The following is a 14,516-nucleotide window of genomic DNA, read 5'->3' as shown; positions in this document are numbered from 1 at the left end:
TAGGAGTGCAAGTTCGCCTCCTCTCAAATTGTGATTTTGGAGGTCATGTATTAACTTTCTTGTCATTTAACAGACCTCAGTAGATTGGGTATTTTGCTCCTGTGTATATGTCCTTTGAGGACGGCTTAAAGGTGGAGTTCGGAGTGGCCTATGATAGGCTTGTATTTTAAGGGGAAGTTGCCCTTTTGAAAATTGTGTTTCTGCCTCAAGGAGGCTTTTGGATGTAATTGGAAGCCGGTGTTTCTGGCATGTTTGGGGGTTTTCGGCCCCTTTGTTGTATGGTGTTCATTGTAAGGTTGGGCTCATGGCTCAAGAATTATGTTTCTGACCTTTTGAAGCCCCAAATGGGGTACCTATGTAAATGTAATTGTCAATCGTGTTTCGGCTACTAAGTACCTGTTCAATTTGTTGTTACCTAATTTTGAAAAGAAAATATAACCTTGTTAAATTTTAAAATTAATTTCACTTTAGTAGCTTGAGACCCCTTCACCTCCCAGCACCTTCTTTCATGCATAACTACCACCAAAACACGGTAACAATAATAATAATATTTAAAATTTAAAATTTACTCTAACATCTAGTCGAGAAAAAGTGAACGTATAAATCGACGCGCAGGCAGGGTAGATGGCGCCATATTGAACTGTCTGCACACGGTATCAGAGGTCATGTAATTTTTGTTTACAACTGGCTTTATGTCGCATCCACACATATAGGTCATAGGACAACGATGGGACAGGGAAGGGCTAGGAGTAGAAAGGAAACATCCGTGGCCTTAATTAAGGTACATCCCCAGCATTCACTACCACAATATATATTTTCGGCGACGATTGGTTCAAAAAGAGATGGGACTGAAAAGGTAGTAACTTAACCACTGTCTTAATTAAACTTTATCCCTGTGGTTTTCCTACGGAAAACCATCTTCACGGCTCTGACGCTTGAGTGTGAGCCCACTAATGCAAGCTTTCAGCTACATGACTCGTACCATATATAGCACCTCTTCCAGCTGTTGATGCCCAGCTGTTAGTATACACATCGAGCCGCCAGAGTGAGTCACAGTCGCTGTCACCTCATTTCCGATATTATTTTTGTAACCTATTTGCATAAATCCATCTTACTCAGTTCAGTCTGTGCTAAGCCATAGAATTTCATTGCTAAGTTGTTACAATATGCTCCTTACCCTTCTCCTGAGCTGTAAACCAGCCGTCGGTGCGAGTTATCCACCATGGGTACGGCTGTTCTTGATGAACTGAGCACCTTTACCACTTTGGATAGGTTGTTCCCTTATTAATAAGAAACTCTCCATCAAAGTAACAATTCTACGAACATTCACTAGCAATTTAATTGAACAAATCGCAAATTTCGGGAGGCTTGGATGGAAACGTATGCCACGTACTCCTTACTAAAGAGAAATAATCGGCCACTTGACCTCGTATATCACTGCCTATGTTAAGTTCCTACGTAAGTGGGACTTTTTCTAAAATGTGCTTTACTGACACAGACAGGTCTTATAGCGACGATGGGATAGAAAAGGGTTAGGAGTGGGAAGTAAACGACCGTGGCCTCAATTAACATGCAGTACCGGGGGAGTTAGCCGTGCGGCTAGGGTCGCGCAGCTGTGAGCTTGCACCCAGGAGATAGTGGGTTCCAACCCCACTGTTGGTAGCCCTGAAGATGGTTTTTCGTGGTTTCCCATTTTTACTCCATGCAAATGATGGAGCTGTACCTGTGTCAGTGCGACGTAAAGCTAATTGAAAAGAAAAAAACATACAGTTCCATCATGCCTGGCATGATAATGGGTGCCGACAGTGGGGGTTCGAACCCACTATCTGCCGAGTAATGTATTACAATCATACGCAGGAGGTAGTACAAATTTTTACTGCGCAATTAGTAGTAGAAACTCCAAACCACAGGCTTTACATATTTATAAAATAAACAACATTTTTAACCCTTATCTCGACGAACTAAGTGCTTTCAATTTTATTTCAGTTACGGCAGATCTGCACTGCCTAGGTTATCTAGACTTTTGTTAAATGATTTCAAAGAAGGTGGAAATTTATCGAACATCTCCCTTATTCCTCTTCCTGTAAACGAATATTTTCCCCAGCTTGTGCTCTTGAATCCCAAATTTATACATCTTTAAATATATATTCAAGCTTATTAGTCTACTAATGTCGATTCACGTCATTTCTCCTCTCTGATCTTGAAACATACCGCTTAGTCGAGCAGGTCGTCCCCTTACTTCCAAGTCTTCCCAGTCCAAAGTTTGCAACATTTTCATGACATATTTTTGTCCGAAAGCATCCGCAATAAATCAAGCTACTTTCCTTTCGATATTTTCTACTTATCATATCAGGTAATCCTAACTAGAGCCCCATAAACTGGCGCCATACACTAACTAGGCTTCTAACAGTGACTTATAGGCCTGCGCCTTCTCTTTACATCTTTATTCCATCCCCTAAATATCCTCATGTCATAACAATATGAAGAGATATGAAATCTTTATTGATAAACTCGTTGATGTTATTACCCAAATTACCCTTATATTAACACCTAGGTACATACAGTGGTGACCATGAGGTACTGTACTTTCACCCACGTTTTCTTCAACGTATTGTAGTTTTAGATTACGTAGCGGATAGCTGCATCTGTGTCAAGAGTTTCTCTACATCACATGCACCGCGTTGAGAAAATTATGGAAAAAGCGCAAGTAACATAAAATAAAAGGCACATGGAACGTACCCATGACCGGGTTTGGCACAAATGTTAAGGAATTACATCTTCCTGGTCTGGATTGCTCATTGCAATTGATGATATTTAATTACTGTAATGCCTGTGGACGAAATAATGATTTATTTTTTGGAAGTGGAACAGACACTCCTCAATTGTATACAGGACGTCGTTAAATGATTTCTACAGCCAAGTACAAGCTTACAAACCGATATGCATAATCACACTGGGTCTGAATGACCTAATAGAATGCCCAAGCAGTGATATAAGAATGCTCAAAGTATGTTGCGGGCCAGAGAAGATCAACTAAGATGTATGCAGGCCGCTCCGTCGTATTGATCTTCCTCTTCACTCGCTAATGTCGGCCACCACGTTCCATACCGATCTTTAATGTCGGCCCCAGACTCCCATTAGCATAGAAATGTCACCGCGGCCTACGTATTTCTACATGCATCATCTGGAGTGTGGGCGGGTCTTATTCCCGCTTCGGGAAGAACAAGTGGTAGACATGACGCTCACAAAACAACGGACTGCTGTCTGGCCAATGAATACAGATAGAGCCAGAGTTATCCCTTCAGCCGGAGTGAAGGGAGAGTTCCTTTTTGCAGGTTACAATGGGAAGTGGGAAAGCCCTATCTTGACAATGTTAATTTGACAGAAAAATTATCCCATTAGGCCTATCGCAGGAACTAGAGCCTCCATGGCTCAGACGGCAGCGCGTCGGCCTCTCACCGCTGGATACCGTGGTTCAAATCCCGGTCACTCCATGTGAGATTTGTGCTGGACAAAGCGGAGGCGGGACAGGTTTTTCTCCCGGTACTCCGGTTTTCCCTGTCATCTTTCATTCCAGCAACACTCTACATTCTCATTTCATAGCATCTATCAGTCATTAATAAATCACTTTGGGAGTGGTAACCCCTTCGTACTAACAGCCTGTATCTGATTCATTCATTACATCCCTGACCCAGTCAATGACTGGAAAACAGGTTGTAGATTTTCATTTATTGCAGGAACTATTAAGTTTGAAATTTTGAAATTTTTACCACTGATAACTGCAGCCCCCTAGGTATTGAACTCGAATGAAGAGGATTGAGTGAACAGCTCTTCATTTTTTAATATTCCATATTTTAGCAAAAGTCATTGAAATTGCTCTAAATTAGAAACCAATCAAGCGGAATACGTTTTTCTAGTTCAGTAGCTTCATTAAAGCATAAAACAGAGTTGGCCGTGCGCGTAGGGGCGCGTGGCTGTGAGCTTGCATCCGGGAGATAGTAGGTTCGAATCCCACTATCGGCAGCCCTGAAGATGGTTTTCCGTGGTTTCCCATTTTCACACCAGGCAAATGCTGGGGCTGTACCTTAATTAAGGCCACGGCCGCTTCCTTCCAACTCCTAGGCCTTTCCTATCCCATCGTCGCCATAAGACCTATCTGTGTCGGTGTGACGTAAAGCCCCTAACAAAAAAAAAGCATAAAACAACTCTTTGAAAAAAATGATCTCTTTAGCTTGGCTACTTCATGAGATAATGGGTCAGACATATGAAAAGAAGCCAATTTTCAGGAACTGAGTTCAAAGTAAGACACGATGTTCATTCACACGTTTACCCATGTCAGAACCTAAAAACAGCCTGGTCCATAGTCAGCATTATCTGAGTGTTTGTTAGGGCAGTGCCGGCAACTTCTCACACATACTTCTGAAAACCACGGCCTTCTAGATCAAATACGTACCTTAAAAGACAAGCATTCCCGAAGTTGTAAAGTTTCTCACATGTGAATTAATATTCTAAAATAGTTTTTAAAATGTTTACGGATGACTTATGATAATAAATTATAGCTCTACACCATTTTATTCAACAGAATCCAAATAATTTAATGAGACAACATTTGAAAACAAAATTCATTTTAAAAAGAACTACTTTCCCACTCCCCTTAATACATTTCATATGTTTTTTTATTTTTTTTGAAATCGAAGAGGAGTGAGTTGAAGAGCAGCACCCTGCTTAAAGATATTTTTGAATCGCTACCATCCGAATGGGAAGCTCAAAATGGCCATGTACCGTAGCCCCTTGAGTGGCTGCTTGACCGAGGCGATAAATGCGTGCTCGGTTCACCCGGAAGGGCATGGGTTTGATTCGCCGCTAGGAAGTCGAAACATTACAGAAAAAGAGATTTCCACATCTAGTGGTTCACTCAGCCTACACCAAAATTGAGTACCAGGTTAATTCCTTGGGGTAAAGGTGATCAGACGTAGAGCTAACCACTCCACCCCACCAAGCGCCGAGGTTACGGGTAGCGAAAGCCTTTACGTCCCACCCATCCCAGGGCCTACATGACCTGTACAGACACGACTGACATGACTGGAACCACTTGTCTCTCTTTCAGCAACTTGTATCTGAACCTAGGAACGCAATTTCGTAGATCCTGTTTTATTTTTCGTTTCACTTTGTAGACTTTGTACTTGCAGCAACTTCCTTATAGGGGATGTAGGGCCTAATATTAATAATAATAATAATAATAATAATAATAATAATAATAATATTAATAATAATAATAATAATAGTAATACCAATAATAACAATAATAATAGTTGTGATTTTGCATTCGGGAGATTGTGGGTTTAAACTTCACGGTCAGCAGTCCAAGAGATGGATTTCCGTGTTTTCCCATTTTCACACCAGGCAAATATTCGGACAGTTAAGTAAGGCCCCGGTCGCTTCCATCCTATCCCATTGTCACCGTAAGACTTGTCTGTGTTGGTGTGATGTAAAATGAATAGCAAAAATATATAAATAAATAAAAATGTAAACAGACTCTTGGATGGGTTTAAAGCAATAGTTGGGAAATGTGAAAATAAATTTGTACCTTTAACGGTGGTAAGCAATGGTAAAGATCCACTATATTATAACAGAGAAGTAAAGAGACTAAGAAGGAGGTGCAGATTGGAAGAGTTAGAAATGTCTGTGGAATAAATGGAAATCGAAGGAACTTGCTAGGAAATTGAATCTTACAAAGAAGTCAGCTAAGGATAACATGACGGCAAGCATAATGGGCGGTCATACAAATTTTAGTGAAAAATGGAAGAGTATGTATCGGTAGTTTAAGGTAGAAACAGGTTCCAAGAACGACTTCACTGTCCCTGTAATAATTAAGAGGGGAATTCCTTAAGGTAGTAAAATATTGGAATCATTTATGAACAAGGGGAGTGTGTATGCGAGGATCTTCAAGAAGCAGAAGTATTCAATCAGCAGTATGTAAAGATTGTTGGTTACAAGGATAATGTCCAGAGAAGAGGTAACTAATACTAAAGAAGTATTAAAATTTACCTGTGGTAATAGTGATATTTACAGTAAGATACAAAAGTTGAAAACTAGAAAAGCGGCTGAAATGGATAAGATTTCTGGGGATATACTGAAGACGATGGGATGGGATATAGTACCATATCTGAAGTATTTATTTGATTATTGTTGGCATGAAGGAGCTATACCAAATGAATGGAGAGTTGCTATAGTAGACCCTCTGTATAAAAGGGAGATAGACATAAAGCTAAAAATTACAGACCAGTCAGTTTGGCATGCGTTGCATGTAAGCTTTGGGAAAGAATTCTTTCGGATTATATTAGACATGTTTGCGAAATTAATAACTGGTTTGATAGAAGGCAGTTTGTGTTTAGGAAAGGTTATTCCACTGAAGCTCAACTTGCAGGATTCCAGAAAGGTATAGCAGATATCCTGGATTCAGGAGGTCAAATGGACTGTACAGCGATTGACCTATCTAAGGCATTTGATAGGGTAGATGATGGGAGACTACTGACAAAAATGAGTGCAGTTGGACTAGACAAAAGAGTGACAGAACGGGTGGCAATGTTTCTAGAAAATAGAACTCAGAGAATTAGAGTAGGCTAAGCTATATCTGGCCCTGTAATAATTAAGAGGGGAATTCCTCAAGGCAGTATTATTGGGCTTTTATGTTTTCATATAAATATGAGTGATATGTGTAAAGAAGTGGAATCCGAGGTAAGGCCTTTTGCAGATGATGTTATTCTGTACAGAGCAGTAAATAAGTAACAAGCTTGTGAGCATCTGCAAAATGATCTCGATAACGTTGTGAGATGGACAATATGCAATGGTATGATAATAAACGGGGTTAAAAGTCAGGTTGTGAGTTTCAAGAATAGGAAAAGTCCTCTCAGTTTTAATTACTGCGTTGATGGGGTGAGAGTTCCTTTTGGGGATCTTTGTAAGTATCAAGGTGTCAATATAAGGAAAGATCTTCATTGGGGTAATCACATAAATATGATTGTAAATGAAAGGTACAGATCTCTGCACATGGTAATGAAGGTATTTAGGGTTTGTAGTAAGAATGTAAAGGAGAGAGCATATAAATCTCTGATAAGACCCCAACTAGCGCATGGTTCCAGCGTATGGGACCCTCACCAGGATTACTTGATTCAAGAACTGGAAAATATCCAAATAAAAGCAGCTCGATTTGTTCTGGGTGATTTCCAACAAAAGAGTAGCGTTACAAAAATGTTGCCAAGTTTGGGCTTGGAAGACTTTGGAGAAAGGAGAAGAGCTGCTCGACTAGGTGGTATGTTCCTAGCTGTCTGTGGAGAGATGGCGTGGAATGACATCAGTAGACGAATAAGTTTGAGTGGTGATTTTGAAAGTAGAAAATATCACAAAATGAAGATAAAGCTAGAATTCAACGGGACAAATTTGGGCAAATATTCGTTTATTGGAAGGGGGGTTAGGGATTGAAATAACTTACGAAGGGAGATGTTTAACAAATTTCCAATTTCTTTGCAATCATTTAAGAAAATACTAGGAAATCAACAGATAGCGAATCTGCCACTTGGGCGTTGCCCTAAATTTAGATCAGTAGTGACTGACTGATTGATTTGATATATGTACAATGTACATATATATTAATAAAGCCAAAACTGACACTATTAAATTGATCGGCGAAATTGACATGATCTTCAATTGGAGGGATTCACACAGGAAGAGATCGAAAACAGGGAGAACGTTAGATGCAAAATTCACAAATGTCAAGTTGACCTAGAGGTCTAACCGAGGTAAATGACCAAGATTTTCATTTTTATTTGTTTTACGTCACGCCGACACAGATAGGTCTTACGGCGACGATGGGATAGGGAAGGGCTACGTGTGGGAAGGAAGCAGCCGTGGCCCAGGATTTGCCTGGTGTGAAAATGGGAAACCAGGGAAAACCGTGTGCAGAGCTGCTACAATGGGGTTTAAACACAATATCTCCTGAATGCAAGCTGATAGATGCGTGACCTAAACCATGCAGCCACCCTGTGATGATGACCGGAACGACTTGGACCAAGAATAAAAAAGCACTCGGTGCAAGAATGAAGTAAATAAGGATACAAAAGGGTGTACTTTGCTCAGTACAAAATGGACTTATTCGCTTCTAATAATAATTCTACTAATAATCATCATCATAATCATTATGTTATTTGCTTTCCGTCACACTAGCTACTTTTACGGTTTTCAGAGTCGCCTAGGTGTCGGAATTTATTCCCGCAGGATTTCTTTTACGTGCCAGTAAATCTAACGACACGATGCTGACATATTTGAGCACCTTCAAATACCACCGTACAGAGTCAGGATCGAACGTGCCAAATTGGGGTCAGAAGGCCAGCGCTTCAACCGTCTGAGCCACTCAGCCCGACAATCCTTTTCATAAAACATTTCTAATAAGTGTTGTTTCTTGTGATACCCAAATCATCCATAGCCTGTTTATCATCATCAACATCATCCTCATCATCATCATCATCATCTTGTCCTGTGTTATGCGGAAGCTCATGATCAAACATCCAGCATTAATAATGTGATTATTACAGGAAATTACTTTCAGAAGAGGATTTATTTCCAGAGCTGAAGGCTGGTGGAGTTTTGATGCTCCCCTGATGATTAATTTCTCTCCTCTATCATACGTGAATATTGTGGAAAGCTTTAATAAAGAAAACTCCGCTCATTAGGTGTTAAGATATTTCTTAACCCTGGAACTCTACACCTATGTTTCAGGGACACTAACCGTATGCGGCAGCACTGAGTACCCCGCAAAAGAGTCACGAATTTTTGAAATTCAGACATGATTTTTAAAATCTCATGCATTGTGTGAAATGGATTATTTTAAATGCGTGAATATATAGCCTATTTCAACATTATAACATATCTGGAATCGCTGGTAATGAAATGAAATGAAATGAAATAAAAAGGTCACATTTTGAGAAACAACCTTTTGGTTTTATTACTACAATATGGTTCATTTCCATAGAAAAATTTGGGCACAACTCCAGCATATCGTTTTTGCATACGAATATCTTTAGTTCACTGCAAATAACAGCGACTTTAGACGCTTTGGACAGTCGTTACATTTTGTAGATCTAAGAGTGACTGGTGTTGGCTGACTGTTTATCGTAAATCAATTTCTTACGCAATAGAAAGGCGGATTCCTCTGCGTGATGATGGGATTTCCAGTCCTCGCCATACCCAAGAACTCGTCAATTCTTCTGCCAACGTGAAAATAAGTTCGTCTGAAGCATGAAAGGGAAATATATATTCTATCACATCACTTCTCCAACAACGCTTATTTCCATTGTCGTCTAGAGCATGGACGAAATTATCAAGCATATCAGTTTGAGGTCTACATGATTCTGGTTCAATCAGATCAATGCTTTCAATGCAATCGATTTCAGACACTCTTAACACGAAGTACAACGTTTCGTGTTAAGGAAAGTATGGAAAAACCATACTGACTACAAATAAAGTTTCATTAACCATACACTGGAGAGCTATGTATCCCAAACGTATGGTTTGGCATACTCATTAGAATTAGTGCGCGAGCTGAGAGAGTACGAAGGTCAAAGAAAAGTCGCGGAGGTAAGGAGACTATAGCGGCTGAGAATACCGAATTACTGCGAATTAAAAATTCCCTTGTGTACCCAGCGCCCCAGTTTACGGTTCCAGGTTTAACTTGCCTTGCACGATAACAATGGCAAGGCACCACATTCTCTATGCAGCCCGTCCTTAATGTTGTAAGAGGTAGCAGCTGTAATATCGTAATTTGAAAGGGATACGCAAAGTAGGGGAGTTCTTGCATGACTGGCCATCTACATGGGCGTTTGCCGACTACCTTTTGTTAATTAATTCCCTCTTCAGCGCACGCCAAAGTTATTGTTCATTGGCTAATTACTGGTGTCAATGGTTTCATTTCCTTTTCCATTTCCTATCTGGAAAGCCTTGCAGGTGTCCGTGCACCGGATGCGACAGTGGCGCTTGAGCGGCGGTGGTGTAGCACCGGGGACTTCTTCGTACGATCGCAACAAGGTAACCAGTGCCGAGAGGGGATATGGGAGTGTCCGATATGTTAGAAGATGGTTTCCCATAACTTTTGCTTTGCGGAGTGGCTAGATGTAGCTGGCAGAGGACTTGCCTTTCCACCTCAGGTTATTCCTATACTCTTGTACTGGGCTATGTTACTGCGTTAGTACTTGCTTGTCGGTCATTCTTCAAACAGGTAGGTCATCACGGACTGTGAGACGGAGCTACAACCTCACGGCACGACAACAAGAATACACAACAACACAGCACTTTTCACAAGTTATTCATTCATCTCATCTACCTAAACGAGCCAAACCTGATCAATTCTATTCTCTCTAGCGGGGCAGAGTGGCTCCAACCGTAGAGCGCTGGCCTTTTGAACCCAAGTAGGCGGGTTCGATCCAGGCTCAGCCGGACCTATATTTGAATTTAATTTAAAAATAATAACTTATGTAGGCCTATTTATGACAAAATTACTGAACATATGTTTTTACGTTGCTATCGCTGAAGCGCACATTCTCATCGCTCGCCCACCCACTTATATGATGTGTGCCCGCGGGGATGAAAGCTCATTCTGAGCACCTCTGTCCTAGACTCCTAAAAATGATGTGATATAGTTAATTCTTGGTTCACACCATCCGAAAGTTCTAAGTCCGCGAAACCACTCTCATAGGAGAGAGAGGAAAGAGATATTCGAAAGGAAAGTGAATAGTCATATGCGCTCCCTGGTTGGCTTAAATCAATAATAATATGATTCAATCTATTTATGTTCACCACAGTATCAGATACAGCACGAGAGGAAGCACGTACACAGCGCAGCGGGTAGAAATCTACAGTATGTGTGAGGGAGATGTAAGAGGATGGAGAAGAGTTGGAATAAATGAAATGGGCAAGGAAATGTAGGACAGGTAGAGAGAGAAGACGAGTACAATGCGGTACAGGGCAAATAAACCATAATTCAGCGCGCAACATACAATATTCAACGTGCCTTATCTTGAGCAAGAAGGGCGTCATTCTTTTTATCGCCCGGTAAATTATCTGCCTCACTCCTTGGCGTCGCGGCAGAGGAGTGGGGCGTGGCAGGCGCCTTCTAATTTGTTACACAGTCGCTCTACATACACCGAACTGAGTCAGCATTGGTGAAAGTTTTAAAACAGTCTTGTGACAATCACTAGGTTGATTCGAACTTTTGCCTCATACTTTGTTTTTTAAAAGCGATTATATCAACAAGAGTAGAAAGCACGTACACTTCAATATTATCGGCCTGTTTGTTTCTTTGTTTGTTACTTACGATATTATGGGAAAATGATTCAACAAAATTTTTGGAAACTCGCAATTTCAGTTCAGGGGTAGCCGCGTTGTGCACTAAGCTATGTCTTATACTTTTATTAGTATGCAGTGGCCCCGTAGTCTAGGGATAGCAACCTCGAGGTCCCAGGTTTGGTTTCCGGCCTAGTCAGAGAATGTTAACTGATTATGAGGGCTAGATTGAGGTCTACTAAGCATACGTGATGAGCTATTTGACAGAGATAGAGAGAGAGTGTTCACGTCTAGAAAGCCAAAAATAATACCCTAAAAGTTTCATCATACAGACCACGTGTCATCTCGTAAACTACAGAGGTCCGAGCGAGCAGCGGTCTCTTGGTAGTCGTCTTTTTTATTTATTTTTTAAAAAATTATTTAATTGACCTTTGGTACAACATTTGGTCATGCTCCATGTACAAGGAACACTCACAGCACACATACAAAAAAAAAATTGTCAGCGCAAAGGACATATAAGAATGAAAAATCAAACTGCTGCAGTCTTCAAGTAGAGAACACTACACTGAATCTCTCTTCCGGGAGAAGAGGGGTAGAACAAACAAAACACAAAACAAAACACAACACAAAACACTTTAAAACACAAAACACTGGCAACAATGCGAAGAGCACAAAGTCAAATTCTTATTTACGCGGTTCTCAAAATGTCCATCACAGCATTGAGAAATGAACTGTTTTCACCGTGCAACAACAATGCAGTGCTGGTCGGGAACGGCACTTGTAGATCAAATAGTTCAGACAAAAAGCGGCTTCGAGTGGCTTCGTAGAGGCCACACTTAAACAAAATGTGGTTGAGATCTCCATCCTCCACATACTGACATCGACAGCGCGGTGAAGCCAAAACTCCTATGCGATGGAGATGTGAAGGGAATGATCCATGATTGAGCCGCATTCGGATGACAGATACCGTTAGACCTCGTGATCGATGAAATTTATAATACCATGGCTTAGGAGGGATGTTGAGCTGTACAAGAGCATAAACTCAACCTTTATGCAGTGTTGTTGTGTTAAGGGCAGCCTACGCATGAGACGGTAATTCCAAAGTCCGGCTGCTGCTACTCTCCGGCCAATGATGCGAGATGACACAGTATGTGGCAGGGAGTCCATTACTTGTTCTTGGATGGCAGGAGCATATGTGAAGAGGTTACAATATTCTTGGTGCACAATACGGCGATCCTCCCTTGTAGTGGTCAGATGTGGTCCACCGGAAGCTTGACGACGAGTATGCCTGCCCTTACGTTCCCATTCAGTCCAACATCGGGCCACTGCCATATCCGAATGCCCCATAAATCTGGATATTGCGCAATTCACTCAGCCGGCCAAATGGAAACGCACAAACTCTGTCAGGTGCTGATAATGAATACGCGGCATCTCCATGTCCTTCACAGTGATCACTCAACATCTGACGCTGTTCACGCCCCTAATATTCCCTAACAGGCCTGGTAACAACACTAAATAATAACAATACTAATGCACTCTGGTGGCCGTTCTACCTATCGCAGAGAATTGCAACTCCTTTTTTTAGTGTGTGTGTGGCAGTGTAGAAATGTCACATCCCAGTGGGTGACTGCCGGGTGTAGTTGTTCAACTACGGACTGCGGTACAGGAATTGCAGAAAGCGATATTGAAAACCTCCTCCAAACTCTACTATCTTCGATAACTTCCCACGAGAAATTAGACTGTTGAAAAGGATCCACTAAAGCAAACTCTCTGTCCGCAAACAAAAAACTCGACTTTCAAGAACGTTGTTTATGATTCTGTTCCGTGGTTGTGTTGATGTTTATTTCTAAACAAAGTGTATTGCTGGCCTTGTCTTTTGTTTAATAAAGAAAAGATTTTATGGAACACTAATCGATACGATGATACAAATTATATTTATAAATCAGATTAACGGCACAACATTTCATTTAACCATATTGCCAGTTGGATACTCTTTGAAAAATAAGCGAATTGAGTTTAGTTTAAGTCATTAGCATAAACCTGCAATTGAAGAGCACAATGGAATATTTAATGAATGCTGTCTTCTTTCTAGGCTCTCAGTGTTTGCCCTCAAAGGTCACGACGAAAGCAGCCTCTCTCTGAACCGACGTGTATTGAAATTGCGTACATGATGGCTCGCAACAACTGTCAGCTTCGATCCCACTTACAAACTTCAACTGTTTTTCATGGTACTTCCCTAGACATAACAATTTATTGCTTACTTTCTGTTTCTCAATTGATGTTCCGTGAAATAAAATCCGAAATAACTGAGCCATATTTTGTTACACCAATAATTAATAAAACGTCTCATATACACTAACCATGATATGCCAAATACCATCTTTTCTTAGATATATAACTAAGGCTGGTAGCATAGAGGAACGATTTCTTTCCCTTTCTGATATTAGTTCAGACCGCTCTGCCACTTTCCTCCATCAACATGCCGTGACAATATCAAACGAATATTAAGTTGTCGCCACAAACTTGTAGCGAAAACTCACGATGGTGTCGCTTTCATGGCAAAAGAGCATTCGGGCCTTCAATCTTAAGTTCTTAACCAGTAGAAACAAGCCATATTTGTGCTCTCACAGTCTGCTAGCCTTATCAAGCAAGCTAGAGTTGTCTTTGTTGCACTACCAGCTTCCGGAAATTTCTTCGCGAAGTCCCCAAAATAACTGGATTTAGACTCCAAATAAAATAGAGATTTCAATCTGTCGCACCAACCAGATGCTAATATCACAGCCAATTATTTGAAACTGTTCTTTCGTTCAAGTCAGAAATTCAGTGTCTTCTAACTTGTTGAAAACGCCCGATCAATAAAATCAAAATGCCATCTCTTTCACCTCTGAACTTCTTTCCTTCCTGAAGAATTTTGAATTCATTTTTCTGTTGGATGTATATTCTTCATAATTTCCATTTTCTGATGCTTGTTTTAAAGCACTGCAATTAAAGATTACGGATATTTTCTTCCGCAATAAGAAATTTCCACAATTTCTGGTCTAAAATATAAGCCATGGATTTGGTGTCCTTAATTCCTCCTAAACCACCACGAATAGAATTAGATTCTGGAGAAAATAGGAAATCTGCATATACAAGATTGTCTAGTGAAAATATTGATGTAATTTCTATGAGGATCTCTTCAA

The sequence above is a fragment of the Anabrus simplex genome, chromosome 7 (assembly GCF_040414725.1).
Source record: "Anabrus simplex isolate iqAnaSimp1 chromosome 7, ASM4041472v1, whole genome shotgun sequence".
NCBI lineage: Eukaryota > Metazoa > Arthropoda > Insecta > Orthoptera > Tettigoniidae > Anabrus > Anabrus simplex.
This window is presented reverse-complemented; position numbering follows the sequence as displayed.